The sequence below is a fragment of the Pseudonaja textilis genome, chromosome 1 (assembly GCF_049901715.1).
Source record: "Pseudonaja textilis isolate UNSWEBS1 chromosome 1, rPseTex1.2, whole genome shotgun sequence".
NCBI classification, from domain to species: Eukaryota; Metazoa; Chordata; class Lepidosauria; order Squamata; family Elapidae; genus Pseudonaja; species Pseudonaja textilis.
This window is the reverse complement of record NC_141990.1, coordinates 307,303,973-307,316,018: the sequence shown is the minus strand read 5'-3', so window position 1 is coordinate 307,316,018 and position 12,046 is coordinate 307,303,973.

The window sequence follows — 12,046 nt, the reverse complement described above, 5'->3', positions numbered from 1 at the left end:
CCAAGTATGATTGGACACATAAGGAATTTGTCTTCAGGGCATAAGCTCTCAGTGTACATAAAAGCTATAAGTGATAAACCATGATCAGAGTCATCATAAATACATTCATCATTACCATCTTGACCTCCCATAATACTCAGAAACTGTATCATCATGGATGTTGTAATAATCATGGTAAGTGGTTTCCAAATTTGTTGCCAAATATTAAAATGCATAAACACTTTTCTTGGAGGATCAGTACCCTTACATTTAAGGACGAGATGACATAGGCGCACATCCGGTGCACATACTGTGTAGAGTGATACAGACTGTTAGTTAATCATGGTAGCAGAGTTCAGGAACAGGACTAAGCATCATCCTGACTCCACCCACCCTTTAATGCATTAATTCACAATCTTGCCATTTTTTGAGAGATAGTGCTTATTGTATAGGATCATTGCACATCTTTTTAGCTAGGTAGCTATATTGCAGCACAGAATATCCTTTTTATTTTTATGGACAATATTGTAAATGCATTTGGATCAGGGGCCCCTTACGTAGCCCAAGATTTGTTGCTTTATTTTTACCCCACAGCAGAGATCAGCAACATGATTAACAGATTAAGCAGCTACACAAAAGGCAGCTATGCTTTTGTTCCAAACATTTGCAGTCTTACCTCATCCCACCCCACGTGTCTTCCTTTTTACTTCATCAGAACATCTGATCATTAAATAATAACAGAAACATTTGCAGATTTAAATAGAGGAGTGGGTTTATTTTGTTTCCTTTTTTTCTTTGTTTTGTTTTTTGCGGGGGGGATCCATAAGAAATGTGGGAAATAAATTTTGAAACCAAACTTTTACCAACCAATAAATATTCTATAAGGCATATTTATGTCAAAGTAGTTTTGAAAGGGAAGTCAATGATGAAGTGATGATCTCTTGTTAGTGAATCTTATTTCCTGATTAAAGAAAGAAAAGGAAGCCACCTGGAATGTTACAGGTAAGAGAGGTACTACTGAAGGCTTGAACATTGGAAGCTTCCCCAGATACCAGACTGATATTTTTTTAATGGTAGTCGATAAAATGAAAATCTGCAAATGCTTTATACCTCCTCCCAGACAGCTAGCTAGCTAAATAAATAAATAAACTGCATCTGTTTAGATCATTATTGACACTGAAGATGACTCTTGAACAGATTGCATAACTGTTGCCTAACTAATGTGCCCAAGTGTGGCACTAATTTAATTTTAATTTTACAGTGCTAGTTTGTCTAAGATCACCCCAGCTGGCTGGTGCCCATCATCTGTCAACAGAACTAAGCCATGCTGGGCTAAGTCAGGATTATAAATGAAGAGCTGCCATGTGCGCTAAATCTTCTTATTTGACTAGCCTGGAAGGTATGTGGTTAGAAAATTTGATTGGCAGCTCACTTCATTCTGGCAATTGACTTTGAAGGCCTCTGTCCTATTGGTCCTTTCAGGACCACTCAGTAGCTGTATTGAGTGTCACCTGCTGATTCCAGCACGTGCCTGACCTTTGAACCCACCCACCCCTCCTCTTCCCAGCTTCTTTTCCTCCCCCGATTTGTTCGGTTACCAACTCCAAGGCTGCTTCGGTAGCTGTGTTGCTCTGGTGGCACGTGGAGCCTATGGGGCATATGGCTGGCTAGTTGCACGCAGAATGGGATAAACCGAAGCCAAACAGCCTCGCTCTGTTATCATAGCAGATGGGGGAAGCGTGGCATTCAATATTTAGACAGATGCCACCTCCTTATTCCACCTGTCTGGAACTTGGACATTGTACAGCTTGAACTGTCTGCCTCATTATTAAAGAAACAAAGGGTGTCTTTATGGAGTGCTACCCAGAGCATCCTATTGACAGAGGATGCACAGATATTAATTGCTGACCCTCTCAATAAAACCTCAGAAACATCTTTGCAACGACAAAAGAAGAACACGCAATGTGCCCAGCTGCTTTTCCCGGTTGTTCACGAGACTGGTTTCTGCGCTGAATTAAATGTGGAAGGAGTGGCTTTTAAAAATATTGTCAGAATTATTATTATTATCCTCGCACTCTTATTATTTTTTATTATTACAATTATAAAATCACATTTGAAAATGACTGTAAAGTTCCTGCCATTAAAAAGCCCAATCGTTCCATCTAATCACAGCTCTATTGTGTCGAGCCCTTTCTTGCAAATTTGCTCTTTGCTTCCCAGTAGTCAACAGTTCTTTTAAACAGCCAGAAGCTGGAAAAACACACTTTGCAAGGGTGCTATTATATTCTGCATATTTTTACACAACAGTTTATACCTTTCCTTCCTCAGCTTTGTTTAAAAGAAAAAAGAAGAAAAGTAACAAGATATTTTTTAGAAAACAGAAAAGAAAAAAGGGACAAAACAAAGGCTATCTGATTATTTAGGTTCTGTATTTTTTTAAGTTCTGAAAAATGATGGGGGAAATAGAAGACTATGTAAAATCTAGAATGATTAATCAAGGGATGTCACAAATAATTTATATGATCCCATAGTTTCCTTATGGGCCTAGGAGATCAACAGACCAAACAGCTTTGAGTTTCTCAGCCTCTGTATGGAACTTCCAATTCTTCTTTTGATCTTTTCATTTATTGTTTACGATATCCAGGGACAGATCTCCTAAAGGATAAGCAGATTTCTTAGAACCCTAGAAGTATTTATCTGTGAAGAGACTGTACCAGGAGTCCCTGAAAGCCAGGTGAGTCCATCACTATAACCAAGAATTGCCTGCTAACCTTCACAACTTCAGAAAGCTCATGAGTAAACATAGAAGCACTTGGCTTGTGGGAAAATTCTTTTGGAAGAAGAACTCAATTCAAAAATCAAGGGATAGCTCAGTAATTGTGCTAAATCAAACCTGGGTGCACCTAACTCACATTCCATTTCATAGTAAACTATCAGATGTCCCACTTACTCTTATGTAGAACAGTGTTCTGAAAGCTTAAATGAGCATCATCTGAATCTGAGTAGGGGTTTTAAGGTTGAGGCATACAATTTTCCATTCAAGAGTAGCTAGATGCTGAAGCAACCTTTGGATCAGTTTCACCTTGTTGTCACGTGTCCTGATTTCCGTGTTTTTCTTTTCTTTTGGTTTTTTTTTTGGAGTCTTCTGTCTTTTAACTGATTAGCTATTCCAATTTTTTCAACTTATTTATTTAGATCTAGATCTACTTTGTCCATTGCTTACTGAAACAGAGCTGAATTCCAGAAGGCTATTCTTAAAGGGCCATGTACAATGTGCCTCTGAAACTCTGGAACCACTGCACGTTCAACCTGGTGCTATAGTCACTGGCACTCCAGCTTATTAAACAAATGTTTGGCATAAAACAATACTTCTCTAGAGAAAAGATCAAAAGTTCATTAAAAAGCTTGGAGTACAAAGTTCCAGCCTATGGAATAGTGTTAAAATTTCCAAAGGATAGTTGGATTCCCACCATTGTAAGTGGAGGGAAACATCCAACTTTAGAAGAACAGGTTCTGTTGTAGGTTGGCATTGGCTAGGTCTGAAGTTTGAAAGCTGTAGAAGAGATAGTAGTAAGGTGAGGCTAAATATCCATTCTATCCCAAGACAGACAGTTTTTCTGCTGTGTAAACCAAGACTTAGTCTAAAGTTAAACTTTCTCATTGGGACACAAGAGAGTGGGGAGAGAGAGAAGCAGGCCATTTCTGCACTAGTAAACTATTTAAGAAGAGTGACTGTCAGAAATCTCTCTTGCTAAAACTCATGGTGGAACTTCACATTAGGCATGCATTTAATTTCTATTAACAATTCATTAGAATGGCTGGGGAATTCTGGTGGGGAATTCTGGGAGTTGAAGTCCACCAGGCTTAAAGTTGCCAAGGTTGGAGACCCCTGTAGACCCCTGTTCTAATGAATTGTTAATAGCTTGCCTTCGGTTACCTTTTACTCAAAATACAGGGCAACATATATTTCAGAAGCAAATGTTCATGAGGGTTTGCTACAGTGGTGGTATTCAGCAGGTTCTGACCAGTCTGGAGAACCAGTAGTGGAAATTTTGAGTAGTTCGGAGAACCAACAAATGTCACCTCTGACTGGCCCTGCCCCCATCTATTCTCTGCCTCCCAAGTCCCAGCTGATTGGCTGGGTCTTCTTTTGTTGCCCTGCACAGGAGAATGTAGCTGGAAAACAGGTTAGTGGGCTGGAAGTGGAATGAGGATTTTGCAGTAACATTCCCCCAGGAGTGGGGAGGGAATGGAGGTTTTACAGTATCCTTCCCCTGCCACGCCCACCAAGTCACACCGACCAAGCCACATATACTGAACCAGTAGTAAAACAAATTGAATCCCATCCCTGGTTTGTTAGAAGGAAGAATTTATTGAAGTATTGGATATGAATTTCCAATTTAGCGCTGATTAAACAAAATCTGTTCCCACAAAATTCCTATGTTACAATGCCAGAATATAGGCACCTGAAGACCAAAACTGGCAAGGGAAGCCGAAATATCTGAACGATTTCCCAATCTCTCAGCAGTAGCTGTGCTCCAAATGGGACGCAGTGTTTCAACAGAGCATCTAGGAATGCCATGGATGGAAACATTGTGAGAGATATCATCCACTTAGAAAAGAAATGGCTTAAGGATTTGCATTAAAATTTGAATATATTTTTGTGTAGCCACACATGTGGCAATAATTATTGTGGTTTATATAATAATATCTTATCATAGGAGAGATTGGGACTAGTCAGCTAGTAAAGTGGGATTCACAGCCATCCTAGCAGACAGCAGGATCTGTTATTTCAGCCACATCGCTCTTGTCATCACAATGGTTCTAAAAACTAAGAAAGAAAAGCAAAAGTACATCCAATCATCTGGGATTTTCTGACTATGATTAGTCTAGGGGTATGGAGTTATCCAAATGCTCCAGGAGAAAATAGAAACATCTTCATCCATTGTTGTGGAGGGAAGCCTGGATTAGCATGGGGGAAAATGTCTCACATAATTGACTTGTTATGTTCATATAATCTCTGTCAGGTTGCTCCCTGCTTCATCATAATTGAAACAGAAGCATAGCTAGGAAGAAGAGCTGAGATTGGTTAGAGGGGTCACGGTGAAATGTATGTTCAGAGACACTCCATGTTAGTAGCTGGGTAACAAGAGTAGGAGGAGAGCAAAGAATGAATAGATGGAGAATTACAGAAGGAGAGGTGGCTATCTGTACCATCCCAAGATACACCAAGACATCTCAGAAATGTTTAGATCAGAATAAAGATCAAGGCAGAATATGATGGAGCCATGAAGACTGATGGTGTTGTCCAGGGTGAGAAGGACAATCAAGAGCCAATTTCTTGATTGTCCAAGTGACTCGCATGGGACATTTGCCTATACAGCATATAAGCCACCAGTTCCCCACTTGGGCAACTTTTGAATCACCCAGACAAGAAGCCACCTGTGAACCTCAAAGACATTTGCTTTTTGGAGGATGCAAATTTGTTTATGTCATATGTGGTTTGCATCTTACAATGCTTGATGTTACTGTGATAAATCATTTGTGCTCAAGGGCAGTATTCCCACAACATGCTTAGTTTGACACCATTGGTGTTACAGTGTTAGCAATTTACAGTCATTTAACAGTTCAATGCAATGTGCAAACTCAGACATCAGATTAGGGGTATCAAACTCAAGACCCATGGGCCAGATCTGGCCTGCAGGGTGCTTAGATCTTCTCAGCCAGTCCTTAAGTATTGAAGATTTGTCTTTAAATGAATCCAAACTTCAGCTCCTCTTTAGGACAATGATGGTTTATTCAATATATCAGCAAATAACAAATACTCTAATCAGGCAAGAATGGCTAAAAGCTAGGCAAGGTTAGTGTTGGGTTTGAGTCTGCTCTCTTTCCTTTTATTATCATTATCATGAGACACACCCCACCAACCCAGACCTATACTCAGTTCTAGTTCTGGCCACGCCTAACCTATTATCTCTAAATGTTATTAACCCTATAACATGTCTACTTCCCTAATCTATTCCGACCCTCACTAACTGATCCCCACGTAGTGCCACCTTCACCATGTCTTAACTCAATGCTTAATTACCACCTATATGTGCCCCAACCCCCTCTAACAATATGCACCACATCAATACATGAAAAAAGCCATTTCCAGCCCCACAGTTGCTTCAGAATCCATCCTGCAGCTCACAGCTCTGCTGAGTCATTCTAAAGCAACCTTCAACCTTCAGTTAGCACACAAACAGCAATACAGATCCATTGTCAGCGGAGCTAAGATGATATTCTCCACTGCCAGCTGACTTGCTGTGAGGTATGTTTGGATCTGACGGGCTCCGTAATGAACTCGGAGCCCGACAGATCTGCCCATGGGACTGACCTGGAAACAATGAAGGCCCAGCCCATGCGACCCTCCCAAGGTCTGTTTTCACTGGCAGAGGGTTGCAGGAGGCCATCGCAGCTTAAAATGGATCTCAGGAGTCCATTTTCACTGATAGAGAGCTCGGGCCACCACAGGTGCCCCTGACACGAGTGACATTGACTGGCCACACCCACCCTGGCCACGTCCAGCCCAGGCCCCCAAGGTCAAACACAACCCTGAAGCAGCCCTCAATGAAATTGACCTTTGACACCTCTGCACTAGATTAATCTTGTGATCAGATTAAATGTGTTGCATGAATGCAGGTAAAATATTTGGCCTAGGTTTGTGACTTTTCTGAAGATCATCTGTTCAAGGGCCTTGTGACAACTGCACATGATCTGTGCATGTATTTTAGGGCTTCAGGTGATACACATGAATGTAGTAATAACTAGAAAATATGTTTTAAATGGGATTCTCCATCTTAGTTGATGTTTTAGTAACATTTTCACATTCTCACAAGGTTCAGATAAGACCCTAAACCTGTTTTGACTTAATCTGTTGTGTGAACCCAGCCAATTGTCATTTGTCATGTATGGCTTAGCAAACTGCACAAACTTTGCATCTACATTTTATTTAACACAATACAGATAAGCAAAGTTGGTATCTTATATTATGTGGACTTTTTTTTTAATATGGATCCTTTTTTAAGTCTTGGCAGACATGAGCCTGACAGCTCTCTTGGGGTGAGGGTGTTCCACTATTTTTCTACAATATTTGTAATGCTAATATTTATTCATTTTCTAAACTATTATTTTACATTAAAAAGCCTATTTGACAGGAGACATATGGACGATGCAGCTGATGGAAGGGGTTCAGTCTAATTGAACAGTCCAGTACTCATGAGGTTAATTACAGATATTAACATTGCTCTACCCCTCCCCTCGCCCCCCAACCTGGCTTTTGCTCTCACAAAGGCCACAGGAACTTCCAAATGATCTGGCCCCAGCAATAAGTCTCTCTGTAGCCTGTTAACTAATTGATAAAAATGTAAGTATTTAGAATGAGTGTAATTAAATGCCAAGCCTTACAATTACAAACCTATTTGGTAGCTGTTGGGAGATGAGTAACCTCAGCTGGCATGGGCAGTGAATAGCAGGGCTCCCACTGCCACCTAAATAAATAAATAAAAAGCAGCTTAATCAAAGAGCTTTTGAAAAGCTGTTAATTGCAAAGCAAAGTACACATTGGCTAGAAATTTATCCATAAGATAATGCTGCCTCCCTGACAGTTGATTCTCTGGCCAATGCAAACTTTTGAAAAGCAGGGGATTATTGCAGAACAACATTACAGCTTTTGAGTTTCCAACTCTCCCCTCCTTTTTCAGAGCCTGCCAATGGTTTGATGTGATAGTAAGAAACTGGTCGTTTAAAGCTCTTTATATCACAGGCACGTGAAGAAGGCCTCCGAGGAGCTGGATGGTTGGAGTGGGCACCAGACATTACCATCTGAACCAGGGATGAGCAATCATAGTTCTTTTACAACCTGTGGAATTCAAGTCCCATAATTCCTGAACCAGCATGGTGATAAAGTGATCATAGTTGGTCATCCCTGATCTGAGCCATGGGGAAACTTTGGGTCAGTCATTTTCTATCCCCCTAGCCTACTTCACAAGGTGGCTGTGAAGAAAAAATGAGATAGTGAACCAGGATGCAGTTCTGAGGAACTTCATACAAGGCATAGCAAGGCATCTTATTATACGTCACTTGAGTTCTCACCACTTGCTTACATTAACATTGACTCATTGGAATTTGGTATTTGACCACCTATTCTACAACTCCCAGAGGAAAGACATGAAATAAACCTGCAGCTGTTGAAGGAGTATGATCAAATCTCTCAATTTTTGAATTCTCTCGCATTAAAACAAAACAATTCAAGGTTTGTCACATTTAGGAAGAATGGTATAATATTTGGGAAGTTTTTATCAAAACGTAAACTGAAGCACATTTTTAGCCATCAAGAGTTAACATCTGGTGTAGCTGTACTTCAATAGCTACAGCCTAGAAAAATCAAAGACTATGTTTGTATAATAGGATTAACCTGTGGTTATGGTTTTCTGTTTTCTACATTCTTATAGCATCATGAATACTAAACTGAATTCAGAGGTTGGCTACATGGCAGGCTAAAATGAAGTTGACAGATTCAGTAAGTTGTGTGTGGTCATATTGTACTTCTAAATATACAATATGTAATTCTAAAGAAAAGAGAAATGGGGAGGAAAAGTGGTTATTTCCATTCAGCAGCATAAATATGGTTGACCACACTGAGATTCAAAGCCAGAATTTTGAGAATTAAGCATGGAACGTCATCTCTGCCAGAGGGACAAATCTGTTCTTTTATGAAAATTATATCAAGCTCTTTCCATCCTGTTAATGATGAAGTTTGCTAATGTAAATTTTGATATACTGCATTTAGAGGGGGCAAATCATCCAATGATTCCTGAATTCCTGAAAATAATAGATACGGGGAAGTCATATAATAGATAGATAATAATAGAAAATAATAGATCCAGTGGCTGAGAGGAATTAAGACCAATTTGGAGAACATCATTTAGTTTAATCATCTATCCTCTTAATCAGGGTTGCAGAAGGTGTAAAGAGACCCCTGAAAGTGATATTTGTATGACAGATTCTCTACATCAGGGGTGTCAAACTGGCGGCCTGCAGGCCACACCCATCCCAGTTCCGCGAATGGAGCAAACATCACAAAAGGTCATGTGATGGCACAAGTTTGACACCCATGCTCTATATGAACGCCAGACATTCAGGAATCACTATTTATAAAAGAATAGTCTGTTTCTGGACATTGTAATAGTATAAATATAATGGCTGCACAGCCACCTGGTATGGAAAGCTGGGCAGTGAAAACTCATTAGGAGACCAGCATATATTTTAGAATGATGTGCATGGATGTCAAACTCTTAAGCCTCTACATTCAGAAAATTATTGATTCTTCACTACCATCTGCTTTTTTAGATATTGACTGATTGTTGATTATGTGTCATCAAGTTGTTTGGTGTGGGGTTTTTTTACTCCTCATGATTACATAAATAGATTTTCTTCACAATGATATGTCTCCAGCCTGATCTTTCAATAGTACACCCATCATTACTTTAATTGAATCCATTCATCTTGTTGCAAGTCATCCTCTTCTTATCTTTCCTTCCAACTTCCCAGCCTTAGGGCCTTCTCAAAAGAGTTAGGTTTTTACATAATGTGTTCACATGTTTGGGTACTAAGTAGCCACTATTGCATAAATTATGCTGTTTGAAAGAAGACCACAAGCTCCAAACAAACAAACCAACAAAGTTAACTGGTGGAGAAAGGGTACACCCCTTTGAGAATCTTATAGCAATAGCATTAACATTTAGATGTACACACCACTTCACAGGGCCTTATAGCACTCTCTGAGTGGTTTACAATGTCAGCATATTGCCCCCAACAATCTGGAACCTTATTTTATCAACCTCAGAAGGATGGAAATCTGAGTCAACCTTGGCTGGTCAAGATCAAACTCCTGGCTGTGGGCAGAGTCAGCCTGCAATACTTCATTCAAATTCTTCATGTAGCGTAGATCTAATGGTTTGTATAACAGGTTGTCAGTCTGTTAAAATAATTTAATAGGATGAACCATTTAGCAAGATGTGCCATGTGTAACTTCAGTCATCACACAGATATGGCCTAATATGGGATTCTCTACTATATAAATCAGGCCTTGGATTTGTTTTTCTTTCTATGTTGCAATAATAATGGCCTATGATTACTGAGAATCTAGAACCTATTCAAACATTGTTATTATTGAGGATTACACAGAATCAGAGCTGGAGTTTCTTATTTAGGTCATCAAGATCCATCCTGTTCTCCATTCAGAATGTCAACTCATAAAATATTTCTCTGGTCTTTTTAGAGTTGCCAACAGAAAGGGAGGGGGGAGCAGTGTAGCAGCTTGCAAACTGAAATTGCATTCCATAAATGTTTTCAAAGATAGTAAGAAGGTGACTGAAGTTTCTGCCGTGCAAAATTCTAACTGGAGAGCATGGTTGATGACTCTTGGCTATGGGTGTGTCCTGTTGGAGAATATGAATTATGATATATACCCAGGGGCTGGGGGAAAACCAGGGTCAAGGATGACAATGAATTATGTATCTCAGAGTCAGCTACACCCAGGAAGTGCTGGACATTTTACCTCCCAATAAAACCTTTTTAAGTTTTGGATGTTTGGCTCAAGATTCATGATTTAAATGGGGGTAACTGCCAGAATCCTGACACAGAAGTCCATTCATTGCCATCAGGAACAGTCTAATTTCCCCCTGAACATATGTAATGAAGGAAGTTTACCTGGGTAACTTGATTCATCACTGAACTGCTCTTACTGTTAGGAAGGTTTTGGGGGGGGGGGGGGGGGGGGGGGGGGGGGGGGGGGGGGGGGGGGGGGGGGGGGGGGGGGGGGGGGGGGGGGGGGGGGGGGGGGGGGGGGGGGGGGGGGGGGGGGGGGGGGGGGGGGGGGGGGGGGGGGTTTTTCCTAGAATTATTATTTTTTCTGTATTTTGACCCTATTATACCTCGTTCTGCACTTTGAAATAAATGAGAGAAAAGCAACCTCTGTCTCTTCTGTGAGATATCCTTTTATGTATTTGCAATGTGCAATTACAGTATAATCCACTGCGAGTCTTTTCAAGTCTAAATGTTACCAACTACTTTAGTCTCTTAATACTTCTAGTTTCTAATGAAACACCAGCGTGTGAATAAAGCTGTCTTATACTGAGCCTTACAAAGATGACTGTAACCTGGCCTTACTTAATCTGCTGCCTTCCAAATGGATGGGAACTGCAAAATGACGACTGGGAATTTCTGGTGTTGTAGTACGGAGATATCTCGAAGACACCAATACAATAAAGGCTGCTTTAACTGGAGAAATTAGACACTAAACCTAGAATGCTCTCCATGCAAAACTGATGCTTAGTCATCAAGTTCTAGGTCATTCCATTAAAAGTTTTAAGCATATTTCTGAAAATCTGAATGCAGGCAAAAGGTACTTTAAAACATGTGGACCGTATAGATAGAAATTCATCCAAAAATCAAAATTGGCTAAGGTTAGGAGGAAAGATGTTATAACAGGGAATTCTCAAGATGGTACTCAAGATCTCCCCGGAGGTCACAAGCAATTTGAGAGGGATTCTGCTTTAAAAAAAACTGATCAGACATATAAGCAAAGAAGGAGTGTGGAAAAACTTGTTTCCCAGCTTGTTAGGAAAGTTTGAGTAGTGGTGAATCTTGACCTAGTTTATTCACCACAGTTTCCTTGCAGAATATCATAGTAGGTAGTTTTGGTACTACAGCGTTTAAGAAACTGCAATACATAGATTAAAATGAATTATTAAAACATAAATGGTGTATTTATTTCTCGTCTGCATAACCCCAATGATATTTCTAATTCTTGCAGAAATTCGCTTACCATTTTAGGAAGTCATGGCACTGAAAAATTTAAGAATCCCTACATTGCAGCATCATAAAGATAAAATCACAAATGCTAGTTTGTGCTTGCCACGATCTAGTTTGCATCACAGTCCCTAATAGATCCAATAAAACATTTGCTAGGTTGCAACTAGGACTTTGAAGATGGCCAAAGAATGGTGTTTTGACAAGTACC